Source organism: Bufo bufo, chromosome 5 (genome assembly GCF_905171765.1).
Source record: "Bufo bufo chromosome 5, aBufBuf1.1, whole genome shotgun sequence".
Lineage (NCBI taxonomy): Eukaryota > Metazoa > Chordata > Amphibia > Anura > Bufonidae > Bufo > Bufo bufo.
The window spans coordinates 563,055,299-563,074,331 of NC_053393.1; the positions used below are offsets into that span (position 1 = coordinate 563,055,299).

The following is a 19,033-nucleotide window of genomic DNA, read 5'->3' on the forward strand; positions in this document are numbered from 1 at the left end:
GAGAGGAGCAGAGACAACAGAGAGAAGTGTGAGAAGAGCAGAGAGAGCAGAGAGAAGTGTGAGAGGAGCAGAGACAGGAGAGAGAAGTGTGAGAGGAGCAGAGAGAAGTGTGAGAGGAGCAGAGACAACAGAGAGAAGTGTGAGAAGAGCAGAGAGAGCAGAGAGAAGTGTGAGAGGAGCAGAGAGAAGTGTGAGAGGAGAGGAGACAGCAGAGAGAAGTGTGAGAGGAGAAAAGAGAGCTGAGAGAAGTTTGAGAGCAGCAGAGACAGCGGAGAGAAGTGTGAGGAGCAGAGAGAAGTTTGAGAGCAGCAGAGAGAAGTGTGAGGAGCAGAGAGAGCAGAGAGAAGTGTGAGAGGAGCAGAGACAGCAGAGAGAAATGTGAGGAGCAGCAGAGACAGCAGAGAGAAGTGTTAGAGGCGCAGAAAGAGCAGAGAGAAGTTTGAGAGCAGCAGAGAGAAGTGTGAGGAACAGAGAGAAGTGTGAGAGGAGCAGAGAGAGCAGAGAGAAGTGTGAGGAGCAGAGACAGCAGAGAGAAGTGTGAGAGGAGCAGAGAGAAGTGTGAGAGGAGCAGAGACAGCAGAGAGAAGTGTGAGAGGAGCAGAGACAGCAGAGAGGAGTGTCAGAGGAGCAGAGAGAAGTGTGAGAGGAGAAGAGAGGGGTGTGAGAGGAGCAAAGACAGCAGAGACGTGTGAGTGGCAGAGAGAGCAGAGAGAAGTTTGAGAGCAGCAGAGACAACAGAGAGAAGTGTGAGAGGAGCAGAGACAGCAGAGAGAAGTGTGAGGAGCAGAGAGAAGTGTGAGAGGAGCAGAGAGAAGTGTGAGAGGAGCAGAGACAGCAGAGAGAAGTGTTAGGAGCAGAGACAGCAGAGAGAAGTGTGAGAGGAGCAGAGAGAAGTGTGAAAGGAGCAGAGACAGCAGAGAGAAGTGTGAGAGGAGCAGATAGAGCGTGAGAGGAGCAGAGACAGCAGAGAGAAGTGTGAGAGGAGCCGAGAGAAGTGTGAGGAGCAGAGACAGCAGAGAGAAGTGTGAGAGGAGCAGAGAGAAGTGTGAGAGGAGCAGAGAGAAATGTGAGAGGAGCAGAGAGAAATGTGAGAGGAGCAGAGACACCAGAGAGAAGTGTGAGAGGAGCAGAGAGAAGTGTGAGAGGAGCAGAGGCAGCAGAGAGAAGTGTGAGAGGAGCAGAGAGAGCTGAGAGAAGTGTGAGAGGAGCAGAGAGAATTGTAAGAGGAGCAGAGACAGCTCCTCTCCTCTCGCAGAAGTGTGAGAGGAGCAGAGACAGCAGAGAGAAGTGTTAGAGGAGCAGAGACAGCAGAGAGAAGTGTGAGAGGAGCAGAGAGAAATGTGAGAGGAGCAGAGACAGCAGAGAGAAGTGTTAGAGGAGCAGAGACAGCAGAGAGAAGTGTGAGAGGAGCAGAGAGAAATGTCAGAGGAGCAGAGACAGCAGAGAGAAGAGTGAGAGGAGCAGAGAGAGCAGAGAGAAGTGTGAGAGGAGCAGAGAGAGCAGAGAGAAGTGTGAGAGGAGCAGAGACAGCAGAGAGAAGTGTTAGAGGAGCAGAGACAGCAGAGAGAAGTGTGAGAGGAGCAGAGAGAAATGTGAGAGGAGCAGAGAGAAGTGTGAGAGGAGCAGAGAGAAGTGTGAGAGGAGCAGAGACAGCAGAGAGAAGTGTGAGAGGAGCAGAGAGAGCTGAGAGAAGTTTGAGAGCAGCAGAGACAGCGGAGAGAAGTGTGAGGAGCAGAGAGAAGTTTTAGAGCAGCAGAGAGAGCAGAGAGTAGTGTGAGGAGCAGCAGAGACAGCAGAGAGAAGTGTGAGAGGCGCAGAAAGAGCAGAGAGAAGTTTGAGAGCAGCAGAGAGAGCAGAGAGAAGTGTGAGGAACAGAGAGAAGTGTGAGAGGAGAAGAGAGAGCAGAGAGAAGTGTGAGGAGCAGAGACAGCAGAGAGAAGTGTGAGGAGCAGAGACAGCAGAGAGAAGTGTGAGGAGCAGAGACAGCAGAGAGAAGTGTTAGAGGAGCAGAGACAGCAGAGAGAAGTGTGAGAGGAGCAGAGAGAAGTGTGAGAGGAGCAGAGACAGCAGAGAGAAGTGTGAGAGGAGCAGAGAGAGCAGAGAGAAGTGTGAGAGGAGCAGAGAGAGCAGAGAGAAGTGTGAGAGGAGCAGAGACAGCAGAGAGAAGTGTGAGAGGAGCAGAGAGAAGTGTGAGAGGAGCAGAGAGGTGTGAGAGGAGCAGAGACAGCAGAGAGAAGCGTGAGAGGAGCAGATACAGCAGAGAGAAGTGTGAGAGGAGCAGAGAGAGCAGAGAGAAGTGTGAGAGGAGCAGAGAGAAGTTTGAGAGGAGCAGAGACAACAGAGAGAAGTGTGAGAGGAGCAGAGAGAAGTGTGAGAGGAGCAGAGACAGGAGAGAGAAGTGTGAGTGGAGCAGAGAGAAGAGTGAGAGGAGCAGAGAGAGCTGAGAGAAGTTTGAGAGCAGCAGAGACAGCGGAGAGAAGTGTGAGGAGCAGAGAGAAGTTTGAGAGCAGCAGAGAGAAGTGTGAGGAGCAGAGAGAGCAGAGAGAAGTGTGAGAGGAGCAGAGACAGCAGAGAGAATTGTGAGGAGCAGCAGAGACAGCAGAGAGAAGTGTTAGAGGCGCAGAAAGAGCAGAGAGAAGTTTGAGAGCAGCAGAGAGAAGTGTGAGGAACAGAGAGAAGTGTGAGAGGAGCAGAGAGAGCAGAGAGAAGTGTGAGGAGCAGAGACAGCAGAGAAGTGTGAGGAGCAGAGACAGCAGAGAGAAGTGTGAGGAGCAGAGACAGCAGAGAGAAGTGTGAGAGGAGCAGATACAGCAGAGAGAAGTGTGAGAGAAGCAGAGAGAATTGTGAGAGGAGCAGAGAGAAGTGTGAGAGGAGCAGAGACAGCAGAGAGAAGTGTGAGGAGCAGAGACAGCAGAGAGAAGTGTGAGAGGAGCAGAGACAGCAGAGAGAAGTGTGAGAGGAGCAGAGACAGCAGAGAGAAGTGTGAGAGGAGCAGAGAGAAGTGTGAGAGGAGCAGAGAGAAGTGTGAGAGGAGCAGAGACAGTAGAGAGAAGTGTGAGAGGAGCAGAGAGAGCTGAGAGAAGTTTGAGAGCAGCAGAGACAGCGGAGAGAAGTGTGAGAGGAGCAGAGAGAAGTGTGAGAGGAGCAGAGAGAGCAGAGAGAAGTGTGAGAGGAGCAGAGACAGCAGAGAGAAGTGTGAGAGGAGCAGAGAGAAGTGTGAGAGGAGCAGATACAGCAGAGAGAAGTGTGAGAGGAGCAGAGACAACAGAGAGAAGTGTGAGAGGAGCAGAGAGAAGTGTGAGAAGAGCAGAGAGAAGTGTGAGAGGAGCAGAGAGAAGTGTGAGAGGAGAAGAGACAGCAGAGAGAAGAGTGAGAGGAGCAGAGAGAGCTGAGAGAAGTTTGAGAGCAGCAGAGAGAGCAGAGAGAAGTATGAGAGGAGCAGAGAAAGCGGAGAGAAGTGTGAGGAGCAGAGAGAAGTTTGAGAGCAGCAGAGAGAAGTGTGAGGAGCAGAGAGAGCAGAGAGAAGTGTGAGAGGAGCAGAGACAGCAGAGAGAATTGTGAGGAGCAGCAGAGACAGCAGAGAGAAGTGTTAGAGGCGCAGAAAGAGCAGAGAGAAGTTTGAGAGCAGCAGAGAGAGCAGAGAGAAGTGTGAGGAACAGAGAGAAGTGTGAGAGGAGCAGAGAGAGCAGAGAGAAGTGTGAGGAGCAGAGACAGCAGAGAGAAGTGTGAGGAGCAGAGACAGCAGAGAGAAGTGTGAGAGGAGCAGAGACAGCAGAGAGAAGTGTGAGAGGAGCAGAGAGACGTGTGAGAGGAGCAGAGACAGCAGAGAGAAGTGTGAGAGAAGCAGAGAGAAGTGTGAGAGGAGCAGAGAGAAGTGTGAGAGGAGCAGAGACAGCAGAGAGAAGTGTTAGAGGAGCAGAGACAGCAGAGAGAAGTGTGAGAGGAGCAGAGAGAAGTGTGAGAGGAGCAGAGACAGCAGAGAGAAGTGTGAGAGGAGCAGAGAGAGCAGAGAGAAGTGTGAGAGGAGCAGAGACAGCAGAGAGAAGTGTGAGAGGAGCAGAGAGAAGTGTGAGAGGAGCAGAGACAGCAGAGAGAAGTGTGAGAGGAGCAGAGAGAGCTGAGAGAAGTTTGAGAGCAGCAGAGACAGCGGAGAGAAGTGTGAGGAGCAGAGAGAAGTTTGAGAGCAGCAGAGAGAGCAGAGAGAAGTGTGAGAGGAGCAGAGACAGCAGAGAGAATTGTGAGGAGCAGCAGAGACAAGTGTCAGAGGCGCAGAAAGAGCAGAGAGAAGTTTGAGAGCAGCAGAGAGAAGTGTGAGGAACAGAGAGAAGTGTGAGAGGAGCAGAGAGAGCAAAGAGAAGTGTTAGAGCAGCAGAGAGAAGTGTGATAGGAACAGAGAGAAGTGTGAGAGGAGCAGAGACAGCAGAGAGAAGTGTGAGGAGCAGAGACAGCAGAGAGAAGTGTTAGAGGAGCAGAGAGAAGTGTGATAGGAACAGAGAGAAGTGTGAGAGGAGCAGAGACAGCAGAGAGAAGTGTGAGGAGCAGAGACAGCAGAGAGAAGTGTGAGGAGCAGAGACAGCAGAGAGAAGTGTTAGAGGGGATTGGTCACACCAGATTTTATTTAAGGAAATCAGAGTACAGGAGGCTGAATACTTATGCCCGCCACACTGTCCATATTATTATTTATTAAACATTGTGAAAACCAGGTATAAATTTTCTTCTCACCTCACACAGACTTGTGCTTTGTGTTGGTCGATATCATAAAATCCCAATAAAATGTTTGTGGATGTAACGAGAGAAAATGTGGAATAGTTCCAGGGTTGTGAATACTTTTTCAAGGCACTGTACATGTGTTTGAAGAGTTAATGTACCTGCACCTTCAACACTCATTTAGGTGACAGTTATCTCTCCCAACTCCTTCATACACACACATACATTCTCAGCCAAGCCTCTGTCCTCCCTCCCGACCCCTCTGTCCTCCCTCCCGTCGCCTCTGTCCTACCTCCCGACCCCTCCGTCCATTCCTCTGTCCTCTCCTCTGGACCCCTCTGTCCTCTCCTCCGGTCCCCTCTGTCCTCCCTCCTGACCTCTCTGTCCATTCCTTCGGACTCCTTTGTCCTCCCACCCGACCTCTCTGTCCATTCCTTCGAATCCCTCTGTCCTCTCCTCCGGACCCTTCTGTCCTCTCCTCCGGACCTCCTCTGTCCTCTCCTCCGATCCCCTCTGTCTTTTCCTCCCGAGCTCTCTGTCCATTCCTCCGGACCCCTTTGTCCTCTCCTCCAGACCCCTCTTTCTTCTCCTCCAGACTCCTCTGTCCTCTCCTCCGATACCCTCTGTCCTCTCCTCCCGACCTCTCTGTCCATTCCTTCGGACCCCTCTATCCTCTCCTCCGGACCCCTCTGTCCTCCCTCCTGACCCCTCTGTCTTCTCCTCCAGACTCCTCTGTCCTCTCCTCCGATCCCCTCTGTCTTCTCCTCCGGACCCTTTTTTCCTCTCCTCCGGACACCTCTGTCCTCTCCTCCGGACCCCTTATTCCTCTCCTCTGGACCCCTCTGTCCTCTCCTCCGATCCCCTCTGTCCTCTCCTCCCGACCTCTCTGTCCATTGCTTCAGACCCCTCTGTCCTCTCCTCAGAAGCCCTTTGTCCTCTCCTCCAGACCCCTCTGTCCTCTCCTCAGGACCCCTTTGTCCTCTCATCCAGACCCCTCTGTCTTCTCCTCCAGACTCCTCTGTCCTCTTCTCCGATCCCCTGTTCTCTCCTCCCGACCTCTCTATCCATTCCTTCGGACCCCTCTGTCCTCTCCTCCGGACCCCTCTGTCTTCTCCTCCGGACCCCTTTGTCCTCTCCTCCAGACCCCTCTTTCTTCTCCTCCAGACTCCTCTGTCCTCTCCTCCGATCCCCTCTGTCCTCTCCTCCTGACCTCTCTGTCCATTCCTTCGGACCCCTCTGTCCTCTCCTCCGGACCCCTCTGTCCTCCCTCCTGACCCCTCTGTCCATTCCTTCGGACCCCTCTGTCCTCTCCTCCGGACCCCTCTGTCCTCTCCTACGGACCCCTCTGTCCTCTCCTACGGAGCCCTTTGTCCTCTCCTCCAGACCCCTCTGTCCTCTCCTCAGGACCCCTTTGTCCTCTCATCCAGACCCCTCTGTCTTCTCCTCCAGACACCTCTGTCCTCTCCTCCGATCCCCTCTGTCTTCTCCTCCGGACCCTTTTTTCCTCTCCTCCGGACACCTCTGTCCTCTCCTCCGGACCCCTTATTCCTCTCCTCCAGACCCCTCTGTCCTCTCCTCCGATCCCCTCTGTCGTCTCCTCCCGACCTCTCTGTCCATTGCTTCAGACCCCTCTGTCCTCTCCTCAGGACCCCTTTGTCCTCTCATCCAGACCCCTCTGTGACTCCTCTGTCCTCCCTCCTGACCCCTCTGTCCATTCCTTCGGACCCCTCTGTCCTCTCCTCCGGACCCCTCTGTCCTCTCCTACGGACCCCTCTGTCCTCTCCTCAGGAGCCCTTTGTCCTCTCCTCCAGACCCCTCTGTCCTCTCCTCAGGACCCCTTTGTCCTCTCATCCAGACCCCTCTATCTTCTCCTCCAGACTCCTCTGTCCTCTCCTCCGATCCCCTCTGTCCATTCCTTTGGACCCCTCTGTCCTCTCCTCTGGACCCCTCTGTCCTCTCCTCCGATCCCCTCTGTCCTCTCCTCCCTACCTCTCTGTCCATTCCTTTGGACCCCTCTGTCCTCTCCTCCGGATCCCTTGTCCTCTCCTACGGACCCCTCTTTCCTCACCTACGGACCCCTCTGTCCTCTCCTACGGACCCCTCTGTCCTCTCCTACGGACCCCTCTGTCCTCTCCTACGGACCCATCTGTCCTCTCCTACGGACCCCCCTTTCCTCACCTACGGACCCCTCTGTCCTATCCTACGGACCCCTCTGTCCTCACCTATGGACCCCTCTGTCATCTCCTCCGGACCCCTCTGTCCTCTCCTCCGGACCCCTCTGTCATCTCCTCCGGACCCCTCTGTCCTCTCCTCCGGACCCCTCTGTCCTCTCCTACGGACCCCTCTGTCCTCTCCTACGGACCCATCTGTCCTCTCCTACCGTCCCCCCTTTCCTCACCTACGGACCCCTCTGTCCTATCCTACGGACCCCTCTGTCCTCACCTATGGACCCCTCTGTCATCTCCTCCGGACCCCTCTGTCCTCTCCTCCGGACCCCTCTGTCATCTCCTCCGGACCCCTCTGTCCTCTCCTCCGGACCCCTCTGTCCTCTCCTCCGGACCCCTCTGTCCTCACCTACGGATCCCACTGTCCTCTTCTCCCGACCTCTGTCCATTCCTTCGGACCCATCTGTCCTCTCCTCCGGACCCCTCTGTCCTCTCCTACGGACACCTCTGTCCTCTCCTACGGACCCCTCTGTCCTCTCCTCCCGACCCCTCTGTCCATTGCTTCGGACCCCTCTGTCCTCTCCTACGGACCCCTCTGTCCTCTCCTCCGGACCCCTTTGTCCTCTCCTACGGACCCCTCTGTCCTCTCCTACGGACCCCTCTTTCCTCACCTACGGACCCCTCTGTCCTCTCCTACGGACCCCTCTGTCCTCTCCTCCGGACCCCTCTGTCCTATCCTTCGGACCCCTCTGTCCTCTCCTCCGGACCCCTCTGTCCTCTCCTACGGACCCCTCTTTCCTCACCTACGGATCCCACTGTCCTCTCCTCCCGACCTCTCTGTCCATTCCTTCGGACCCATCTGTCCTCTCCTCCGGACCCCTCTGTCCTCTCCTCCGGACCCCTCTGTCCTCTCCTACGGACCCCTCTGTTCTCTCCTCCGATCCCCTCTGTCCTCTCCTCCTGACCTCTCTGTCCATTCCTTCGGACCCCTCTGTCCTCTCCTATGGACCCCTCTGTCCTCTCCTATGGACCCCTCTTTCCTCTCCTACGGACCCCTCTGTCCTCTCCTACGGACCCCTCTGTCCTCTCCTACGGACCCCTCTGTCCTCTCCTACGGACCCCTCTGTCCTCACCTACGGACCCCTCTTTCCTCTCCTCCCGACCTCTCTGTCCATTCCTTCGGACCTCTCTGTCCATTCCTTCGGACCCCTCTGTCCTCTCCTCCGGACCCCTCTGTTCTCTCCTCCGATCCCCTCTGTCCTCTCCTCCTGACCTCTCTGTCCATTCCTTCGGACCCCTCTGTCCTCTCCTATGGACCCCTCTGTCCTCTCCTACGGACCCCTCTGTCCTCTCCTATGGACCCCTCTTTCCTCTCCTACGGACCCCTCTGTCCTCTCCTACGGACCCCTCTGTCCTCTCCTACGGACCCCTCTGTCCTCTCCTACGGACCCCTCTGTCCTCACCTACGGACCCCTCTTTCCTCTCCTCCCGACCTCTCTGTCCATTCCTTCGGACCCCTCTGTCCTCTCCTCCGATCCCCTCTGTCCTCTCCTTCGGACCCCTCTATCCTCTCCTCCGGACCCCTGTCCTCTCCTCCCGACCCCTCTGTCCTCTCCTTCAGACCCCTCTGTCCTCTCCTCCCGGCCCCTCTGTCCTCTCCTACGGACCCCTCTGTCCACTCCTACGGACCCCTCTGTCCTCTCCTACGGACCCCTCTGTCCTCTCCTCTCCTCCCGACCCCTCTGTCCTCTCCTTCGGACCCCTCTGTCCTCTCCTATGGACCCCTCTGTCCTCTCCTACGGACCCGTCTTTCCTCACCTACAGACCCCTCTGTCCTCTCCTACGAACCCCTCTTTCCTCACCAACGGACCCCTCTGTCCTTTCTTACGGACCCCTCTGTCCTCTCCTACGGACCCGTCTTTCCTCACCTACAGACCCCTCTGTCCTCTCCTACGAACCCCTCTTTCCTCACCAACGAACCCCTCTGTCCTTTCCTACGGACCCCTCTGTCCTCTCCTACGGACCCCTCTGTCCTCACCTACGGACCCCTCTTTCCTCACCTACGGACCCCTCTTTCCTCACCTACGGACCCCTCTGTCCTCTCCTATGGACCCCTCTGTCCTCTCCTACAGACCCCTCTGCAGAGCTGTGTGTATGTATAATGCATGTACTGCAGAGCTGTGTGTATAATGTATGTACTGCAGAGCTGTGTGTCACCAACTTACCTGTCCAGGCTCCAGTGCCGTGGTCTGGGCCTTAGATGGCTGAGTTGTGTAAAACGTGCTGCCACATCGTGCCCCCTGGTGTCCATAGTAGCGGAGTGTTTGCTCACCACCTCCTCACAATGCACGCACGCTGGGGTGGATAGGCGGTCTGTGTTGGTGGATATTTAGGGATTATATGTATTGGGTGTGTGAGGTGACTACTCAGCCTGCCTATGGTGTAGATACTAGTGTTCTGGTGCAATGGGTGCCAGGTCCTTGGACCTATCAGGTTCTGATCCTGAAACTCGGTGCTCTATTTAAACCCCCTGCTGGCAATACTCCCTGATCAGTTATAGGTTTTCCTTGCTTGGATTGTTTAGTATATTGACCTCGGCGTGCCTCTGTCTTGTGATTCTGTACCATGATATCCGCTTGGTTCTGCCTTTGGCTTGGCTATTTTAACTCCGTCCTTCGATTTTTTCTACTGTATTGTGCTCAAGGTTATGACCAATTTATGTACGACCATTCTCTGTGTGGTTGCGTTCGGTGTCTATTTGCCTGTCTTTTAGCAGTACAGGGACGTCGACCAGTTGTGGACTTGCCGCTTAGGGTTTGCACTGCTAATAGGCAGGGAAAGGGGTTGGGTTCAGTTAGGGCTCACTGTGTGCGTGTTTCCCCGCTTACAGGGCTGACATTGTGTGTGTGTATAATGTGCATGCTGCAGAGCTGTGTGTGGAATCATCTAGATTTTGGCATAGATTATGGATACAGTGTGGTCCGCAGTCACATAGACACAATGTAAAGCTGCCCGTACACATTCCATAGCTGTCTCTCCCTCCCGGGTACACCATACACACGCACATTGGGTTCAGCAGAATGTGTATGTGTACTCTATGGAGAAAGCTGCTGCCGGACATTTCTTATGGGACTTATCTTCCAGGAGAACAAGAGAATTGAGTAAATATAATAATTCTGCCCGAAGAGCTGTGAGCTCCCGACACACATTAGCGCCATTGTAGGTGGGTTCAGCCAACAAAAGACTAACATGGACAAGACCACGAGGACAGCTGTAGCGTTCATGCCGTATTAAGGGCAGATTTATACGATTTTCCCCATTTCATGGAGGAATAATGTTGGGTATTATGCCACATCTGCTTTATAAACTGAGACTTTTCCCATTTCTGGACACTTTTCAATAGTGAGAACGGTGGCTGGGGCTTAGCCGGAGGAGGAGGGACAGCTGCAGCTCAACACTAACGTCTACCAAAAACTGTTGTAAATTATAGCTCGAGTCCACGTCAGCTCACAGAGAATTCATATTCTGGAGCTCGAACATCTGGAAGATGCATTTGTTAAGAGGCCTGTGCAACCGTACTGCAAGGGACTTTAGACTGGCGTATGAAACTCTGCCTTATTGAGGAACGTCAAAAGGTGTTTGAGTTAAGGAGATTATAGGAGATGGAAAATGTTTGTCTCACTGGTGTTTTCGTATTAAATAAAGGCACACTAAGCCTGGTTACTGACAAATCTGCTCTGAGTGTCCACCAATACAGTTACACAAATTGTCCACAAATGGAGGAAACTGAGGACTGTAGCTCATCTCCCTTGGAGTTGGCGTCCTGTTATGGACAGTCCTGAAATAGGTGAAAAAAGAACCTAAGGGTAACAGCAGAAGACCTACATATGACTAGAAACTGCAGAGACCTCTGTTCATGTGTCCGCTACTAGAAATGGCGTTCATAGAATGAAACCACAAAAGAAGCCACTGCTGGTCATAAAATACGGCACTCATCTCAAGTTTACCCGAGATCTCCTGGATGTTCCACAATGCTTCTAGGAAATGCTCTGTGGACAGATGTGACAAAAGTGGAACTTTATATGTATAGAGGTAAAGCACACTGCACACAAACTGCAATATCTCATTAGTGATGAGCGGCAGGGGCAATATTCGAATTCGCGATATTTCGCGAATATTTGGGCGAATATTCGCCATATATTCGAGAATTCGCGAATTCATGATCTCTAGGCATTATTCTCTTGATTGCGAAAATTCGCATAAAATTCACCTAAAGAATTCGCATAAAAATTCGCATGAACTGGTATTATATAAAAAATCGAATATTCGCGATTACGAATATATTTTCTGATATTCTAAATATTCGCGAATTCTCAAAGTGCCGATATTCGCGATTAAAATTCGCAATTCGAATATTCGTGATCAACACTATATCTCATCCCAACTGTGAAGCATGGTGGAGAAGGCATCATGGTTTGTGGCTGGTGGAGGGGACATCATGGTTTGTGGCTGGTGGAGGAGAAATCATAGTTTGTGGCTGGTGGAGGGGACATCATGGTTTGTGGCTGGTGGGGGGGACATCATGGTTTGTGGCTGGTGGGGGGGACATCATGGTTTGTGGCTGGTGGAGGGGACATCATGGTTTGTGGCTGGTGGAGGGGACATTGTGGTTTAGGTCAGGTGGAGGAATGATTAGGGTTTGGAACTGGTGGAGGGGACATCATGGTTTGTGGCTGATTGAGAAGACATCATGGTTTGTGGCTGGTGGAGGAGACATCATGGTCTGTGGCTGGTGGAGGGGACATCATGGTTTGTGGCTGGTGGAGGGGACATCATGGTTTGTGGCTGGTGGAGGGGACATTGTGGTTTAGGACAGGTGGAGGAATGATTAGGGTTTGGGGCTGGTGGAGGGGGGATCATGGTTTGGAACTGGTGGAGGGGACATCATGGTTTGTGGCTGATTGAGAAGACATAATGGTTTGTGGCTGGTGGAGGGGAAATCATGGTTTGTGGCTGGTGGAGGAGACATCATGGTTTGTGGCTGGTGGAGGAGACATCATGGTTTGTGGCTGGTAGAGGAGACATCATGGTTTGTGGCTGGTGGAGGGGACATCATGGTTTGTGGCTGGTGGAGGGGACATTGTGGTTTAGGACAGGTGGAGGAATGATTAGGGTTTGGGGCTGGTGGAGGGGGGATCATGGTTTGGAACTGGTGGAGGGGACATCATGGTTTGTGGCTGATTGAGAAGACATAATGGTTTGTGGCTGGTGGAGGGGAAATCATGGTTTGTGGCTGGTGGAGGAGACATCATGGTTTGTGGCTGGTGGAGGAGACATCATGGTTTGTGGCTGGTGGAGGAGACATCATGGTTTGTGGCTGGTGGAGGGGAAATCATGGAATGGGACAGGTGGAGGAATGATTAGGGTTTGGGGCTGGTGGAGGAGGCATCATGTATGATACTGTGGAGTGGACATCATGGATATGGGATGATTCAATGCCTCTGGACATAGATGTCTTGCAGTCATTGAGGGGACAATGAATTACAAGATGTATGAAAACATTTTACAGAAAATTGGAGCAGCGTCCATGACCTCAAGCCGAGGAGTTCTTAAGGGATGCAACAAGACATTAACCAAAACCACACAAGCAAATCAATTAACCCTCTCAAGACGCAGCAAGTTTTCACCTTAAAGGGTTATCCGGTCCTATAAAAAAGACCCCAATATGCCGGGCCCCCCACACTGAATATACTAACCCTGCTCCCCGCGCCGCTCCTGGTCCCCGCACCGCCGCTGCTGCTTCTGCCAGTGCACGGATGAGAACATCCGGTGTAAGGGGGGAGCAGCCAATAGTAGACGAGGACGGGGATGAGCCTCCCTAGTGTCCCCATGATGTTAGTGAGGCTCGTCCCTGCCTGACATTGGATGCTCCCTCCCGACACCGGATGTTTTCATCCGTGCAGTGGCAGAAGCAGCAGCGGCGGTGCAGAGACCAGGAGCAGCGCAGGGAGCGAGGTAAGTATATCCAATGTGGGGGGTCCGGCATATGGGGGGCTTTTTATAGGACTGGATAACCCCTTTAAGGACCAGGTCAAATTTTGGAAATCTGACATGTGTCACTTTTATGTGGTAATAACTTTGGAAAGCTTTTACTTTGGAAAGCCGTTCTGGACACATTGTACATCATGACAGTGGTACATTTGAGTCACCTTTATTTATAAAAAAAAATCCCAAATTGACCACAAATTTTTAAAAAATCGCAGTTTTCAAAATTTCTATTTCTCTGCTTATAGGACACATAGTGATTCGTCATAAAATATTTATTACTTTACATTTCCCATATGTCTACTTTATGTTGGCATCGATTTGTAAATATATATATATATTTCTGAATGTTAGGTAAAGTACAAGTTTAGATGCAATTTTTAAAGAAAATTTCCAAAGCTCACCTTTTAAGGACTAATTCAGTTATGAAGTCACTTTGAGGGGCGTACATAATAGGTAAATGATCTTATTTTAGAAACTACACTCCTCAGGTTATTGAAATATGATTTTAAAAACATTTTTAACCCTTTAGGTGTTTCACAAGAAATAAAGGAAAGTTGAGGACACATTTCAAAATGTCACTTCTTTTTGCAGATTTTCCATTTTTCCTGTAACACATCAAGGGTTAATAGCCAAACTAAACTCAGTATTTATTACCCTGATTCTGCAGTTCACAGAAACCCCCCACATGTGGTCGTAACCCGCTGTACGGACACATGGCAGGGAGCAGAAGGGAAGGAGCGCCGTATGGTTTTTGGGGAGCAGATTTCACTGGGATAATTTTTATTTGCCATGTGACATTTAAAGACCCCCTGATGCACCCTACAGTAGAAAATCCTAAAAAGTGACCCCATTTTGCAAACTATGGGATAAGGTGACAAATTTATTGGTACTATTTTGGGGTACTCATGATTTTTAATTGCTCGATATTACACTTTTTTTTTATATTGCTCGATATCTGCCCCCTGTCCCCACAGCACGGAGGGCTCTGCGATCCTCTTATATGCCGCGGTCAGCGTTGATCGCAGGATATAAGGGGTTAATCCGCATGCATCGGCATTTACAGTGATGCCGGCAGATACAGCAGGGGACTGGCATTGATCGTCCAAAATACATTGCGGCCATGACGTACTAGTATGTCAAGGGTCGTGAAGGGGTTAAAATGGGTGACAAAGAAGATTTATGAGTTGTAATGACCAAGTCAGAGTCCTGGCCTTAAAGGGATCCGTTCTGAAACACCCCCCACCCGAGTAAGGAGCGTATAGTGTAAGTGACGAGGAGTCCGGAGACGTCATCTTTATCTTCGTACTCGCCTTCTGACGCTGTGCCCTGACAAACCTCCTCGAGTCCTTTCCATTATGGGTGTGAGCTCAGGAGTCCTCTCTATGCACATCACTGTTGGTTTGTGAGGGCACAGCGTCAGAAGATAAAGATGACCGGACTCATCGTCACTATACTCCGCTTAATGATTACAATTATAACCCCAAAACATACGCTAAAAATCATAACAGGCCACTTACTTCACTAGGGAGGGGGTGTACAAGATAAACTCAAGACACTTGGCACCCTCTCCTCCCTCGCCGGTAGTATGTTAAAACCACCACGTCCACAAGGATGATGACCCGGGGGACTTCCAAACATAAGGTGCTTTATTAGAAACAAGCTCAACGCGTTTCGGGGAATGTATATAAAATCCCCTTCTTCAGGAGCATAGACCGTGGTTATAATTATAATCATTGTGTAGACCTACTATGTGTAAACCTCCTATGTGTAGACCTCCTATGTGTAGACCTCCTATGTGTAGACCTTCCATGTGTAGACCTATGTGTAGACCTCCTATGTGTAGACCTCCTATGTGTAGACCTCCTATGTGTAGACCTCCTATGAGCTAAAATATAAGATTGCTCTTTTTTATACTAATTGTGCCATTTTATTCTATTTACTTGGAGAACATACTGTGGAGCCGCATACACTTGTTTTTATTGTTCAGACATACGACCACCATTACTGGCGAGTCTGTGCCGTTCTTTTGGTTCTGTGGGTTGCACCCTATCACCTCAACATCTTCCTGATCTCTGATTGCCTCTTTTAGGTGTTCCATTGGCGCCCTTATTTATCCCCTATCAGCACTTGTCTTTCTATTCCACCGCTATTCCCTTCCTAGCTTTCTTTTTTTTTTTATTCCCCTCCTTTTGTGTCTCACTCCGTTTTTTGCTTTCTGTTCTCTACTCTAGTTTGGGAGGGGGGAAGGGGGGGGGGGTATTTCAGAGTTGACAGATTTCTTTTAAACCTATGTAGATGCTACAGCCTGACCTGAAATATCCTGACCTTGACCTTATGGAAATGCTGTGACATGACCTGAAGAGTCCTGACCTAAATCCTATGGAGATTCTGTGGCCTAACCTGAAGAGTCCTGACCTCAACCTTATGGAGATACTGTGACATGACCCGAAGAGTCCTGACCTTAACCCTATGGAGATGCTGTGACCTGGAGAGGGCAGTGCAACCAAGGCATCCCAGAAATATTTATTTAATAAAACACAGTTGTAGGAAGGAATGGAAGAAAATTCCTTCTCAATGTTGAGGAAATCTTATAAGGGTTCACTTAATTTTTCTCCCTGCTCTGTGGATGCTTGTTCAGTGTGCTCGGGTATCATTATAAATCAACGCAGAAATCCAGTTCGCTCCAAAGGTCTGACTTCATTTTTTTCCAGCTGTACTCCAGCTCCGTGCCTGCCCCGCTGCCCTGTGTCCACTCGCATAGGGTCTATTACAAGGTGAGAAGGCTCCTCGTGACTCTCTATTACAGTGAGGACTCTTCACCAGTAACGCAGGAAGTTTATACAAAGCTGTGCCTGACAGGTCCACTAATGATCCTGAAGCTTCCAGGCTCAGCACATCACATACATTATAGACACACGTTATATTACAGATCTCATTACCTTCTCTCTATGTAGAAAGTGTCAGAGTCTACAGAACCCCGGACCCTCACAGCATCCCAGAGAGGCTTGCAGCTTCTTCTCCTCCTGAGGTGACTGGCGCTAGGGGACAAGGAGAAGACAATTCATCATTCAGAGCAGAGAATGTCATCAATGGCCTCATTGTATCAGAGCCGAGAGCATCGTATCAGTGGATGATCCCTGCGAACCCTGTACCTGACACCAGAAGACCAGGAGGCGGCCGGCAAATACTAATAAGACAACATATGGTGAAACTCCTGGAGAAAAAAACTATGACATCACTGAGGATCTGTCCACAGAGAAAGATGAGAGACGTGATGTCATCACTGAGGATCTGTCCACAGAGACAGATGAGAGACGTGATGTCATCACTGAGGATCTGTCCACAGAGAAAGATGAGAGACGTGATGTCATCACTGAGGATCTGTCCACCGAGAAAGATGAGAGACGTGATGTCATCACTGAGGATCTGTCCACAGAGAAAGATGAGAGACGTGATGTCATCACTGAGAATCTGTCCACAGAGAAAGATGTGATGTCATCACTGAGGATCTGTCCACAGAGAAAGATGAGAGATGTGATGTCATCACTGAGGATCTGTCCACAGAGAAAGATGAGAGACGTGATGTTATCACTGAAGATCTGTCCACAGAGACAGATGAGAGACGTGATGTCATCACTGAGGATCTGTCCACAGAGAAAGATGAGAGACGTGATGTCATCACTGAGAATCTGTCCACAGATAAAGATGAGAGACGTGATGTCATCACTGAGGATCTGTCCACAGAGAAAGATGAGAGACGTGATGTCATCACTGAGAATCTGTCCACAGAGAAAGATGTGATGTCATCACTGAGGATCTGTCCACCGAGAAAGATGAGAGACGTGATGTCATCACTGAGGATCTGTCCACAGAGAAAGATGAGAGACGTGATGTCATCACTGAGAATCTGTCCACAGAGAAAGATGTGATGTCATCACTGAGGATCTGTCCACAGAGAAAGATGAGAGATGTGATGTCATCACTGAGGATCTGTCCACAGAGAAAGATGAGAGACGTGATGTTATCACTGAAGATCTGTCCACAGAGACAGATGAGAGACGTGATGTCATCACTGAGGATCTGTCCACAGAGAAAGATGAGAGACGTGATGTCATCACTGAGGATCTGTCCACAGATAAAGATGAGAGACGTGATGTCATCACTGAGGATCTGTCCACAGAGAAAGATGAGAGATGTGATGTCATCACTGAGGATCTGTCCACAGAGAAAGATGAGAGATGTGATGTCATCACTGAGGATCTGTCCACAGAGAAAGATGAGAGATGTGAAGTCATCACTGAGGATCTGTCCACAGTGAAAGATGAGAGATGTGATGTCATCACTGAGGATCTGTCCACCGAGAAAGATGAGAGATGTGATGTCATCACTGAGGGTCTGTCCACAGAGAAAGATGAGAGATGTGATGTCATCACTGAGGATTTGCCCACAGAGACAGATGAGAGATGTGATGTCATCACTGAGGATCTGTACACAGAGAAAGATGAGAGACGTGATGTCATCACTGAGGATCTGTCCACAGAGAAAGATGAGAGACGTGATGTCATCACTGAGGATCTGTCCACAGAGAAAGATGAGAGATGTGATGTCATCACTGAGGATCTGTCCACAGAGAAACATGAGAGACATGATGTCATCACTGAGGATCTGTCCACAGAGAAAGATGAGAGACGTGATGTCATCACTGAGGATCTGTCCACAGAGAAAGATGAGAGATGTGATGTCATCACTGAGGATCTGTCCACAGAGAAACATGAGAGACATGATGTCATCACTGAGGATCTGTCCACAGAGAAAGATGAGAGACGTGATGTCATCACTGAGGAGTATATCACTATATACAAGAAGATGTATAACCAGCTGTACATATATAATTTTATACAGGAGATACCCAGGTTATACCAGCATGCTCCATATCACTATAGTAGGTGCTTAGGTCGGACATCCTTCAGTTTTTTTAGATGGTATACTACGCTTGGCGTGTCGTGTGTACTATTTCCTTGTAGTACTCCATGTTCCATCTTCTATGGGGTCATGTATGAGACATATTTAGGACTTAGGGTCAGTAAACAGCTATTAATCCTCGGATGTTTTCTTGCATTTAGCTCATTACCAGATACTTGGAAAAAATCTGGATCTTGAGAAACTATTTGCAGCCACATTCAGATGACAGATAGAAGTCCCCGGAGAGGGAGGTTAATGAGCGCTGCCCTCCGCTCCTTGTGTTTAATGGAAAGAGCGGGGTCTCTATGGGAAACTGTGCTGGACGCTGGGACAAAGTTCTCATGACGGGGCCAATGCTGGAGGAAGTACTGAAAGATGAAAGAGAATGTGAAGGAGACATGGAAGTAGGTAGTGATGGGTGGAGGTGTGGTTGTAGGAATAGAGGAAGGTATGGAACCATGTAGGCATGCACGGAGGAAGGGATGGAAGCAAGTATGGATAGAGATATGGAAGTAAGTAGGGCTAGAGATATTGAAGGAAGTATGGATAGAGGTATGTGTTATGTGTCGGAGGCCCAAGGCAGACCTCTGGTACGTCATGTGAACAGGACACGGGCAAAACAGACCAAGGACCCACAGAGAACTTTATTACAAGTGTAATTAAAGCACATAACAGTAAGCAGGTGGGCAATAGTGGTAGCACGTGCAGCGGCAGACCAGAGGCAAAACCCAGAGAGCGGAGAGCCCCCTTCTTCACAGAGCCCCTGGTGGTGGGAATGAACTGGGCCGAGGGCTCACAGGTCACACCTCCAGGAAGGTCCCGGTACACTTGGCCCCTACCTGCAAAGAACCACGGAGGTGCAAGCACCAGCGAAACAGACAGCAACAGAACTGGAAGACAAGCAACCACAGGACATGGAACAGACAACAAGACAAACGGGAACAAGCACAGAAGCAGATGCCTGGACCCCAAGCGGGATGGAAGCATGGCGGTCACCGACTAGAGATACTACACAGATTAGAGATACTACACAGACTAGAGATACTACACAGACTAGAGATACTACACACACTAGAGATTCCCCCTCCAGGGAAGCCTGGGACCCTCTCACGAAGGCAGGACAAACACAGGATACCAACAGACCAGAAAAG

General features: G+C 50.5%; 1 protein-coding gene across 1 annotated transcript in view; it reads right to left on the bottom strand.

Annotated features, from left to right (window-relative positions):
• The window catches only part of GJC2 (gap junction protein gamma 2), a 76,942-nt gene that overhangs the window by 48,706 nt on the left and 9,203 nt on the right, over positions 1-19,033 (bottom strand). The window contains exon 2 of the mRNA XM_040431739.1: positions 15,860-15,958. The gene's annotated coding sequence lies outside the window, so the exon portion shown is untranslated. The remainder of the gene's footprint in view (positions 1-15,859; positions 15,959-19,033) is intronic.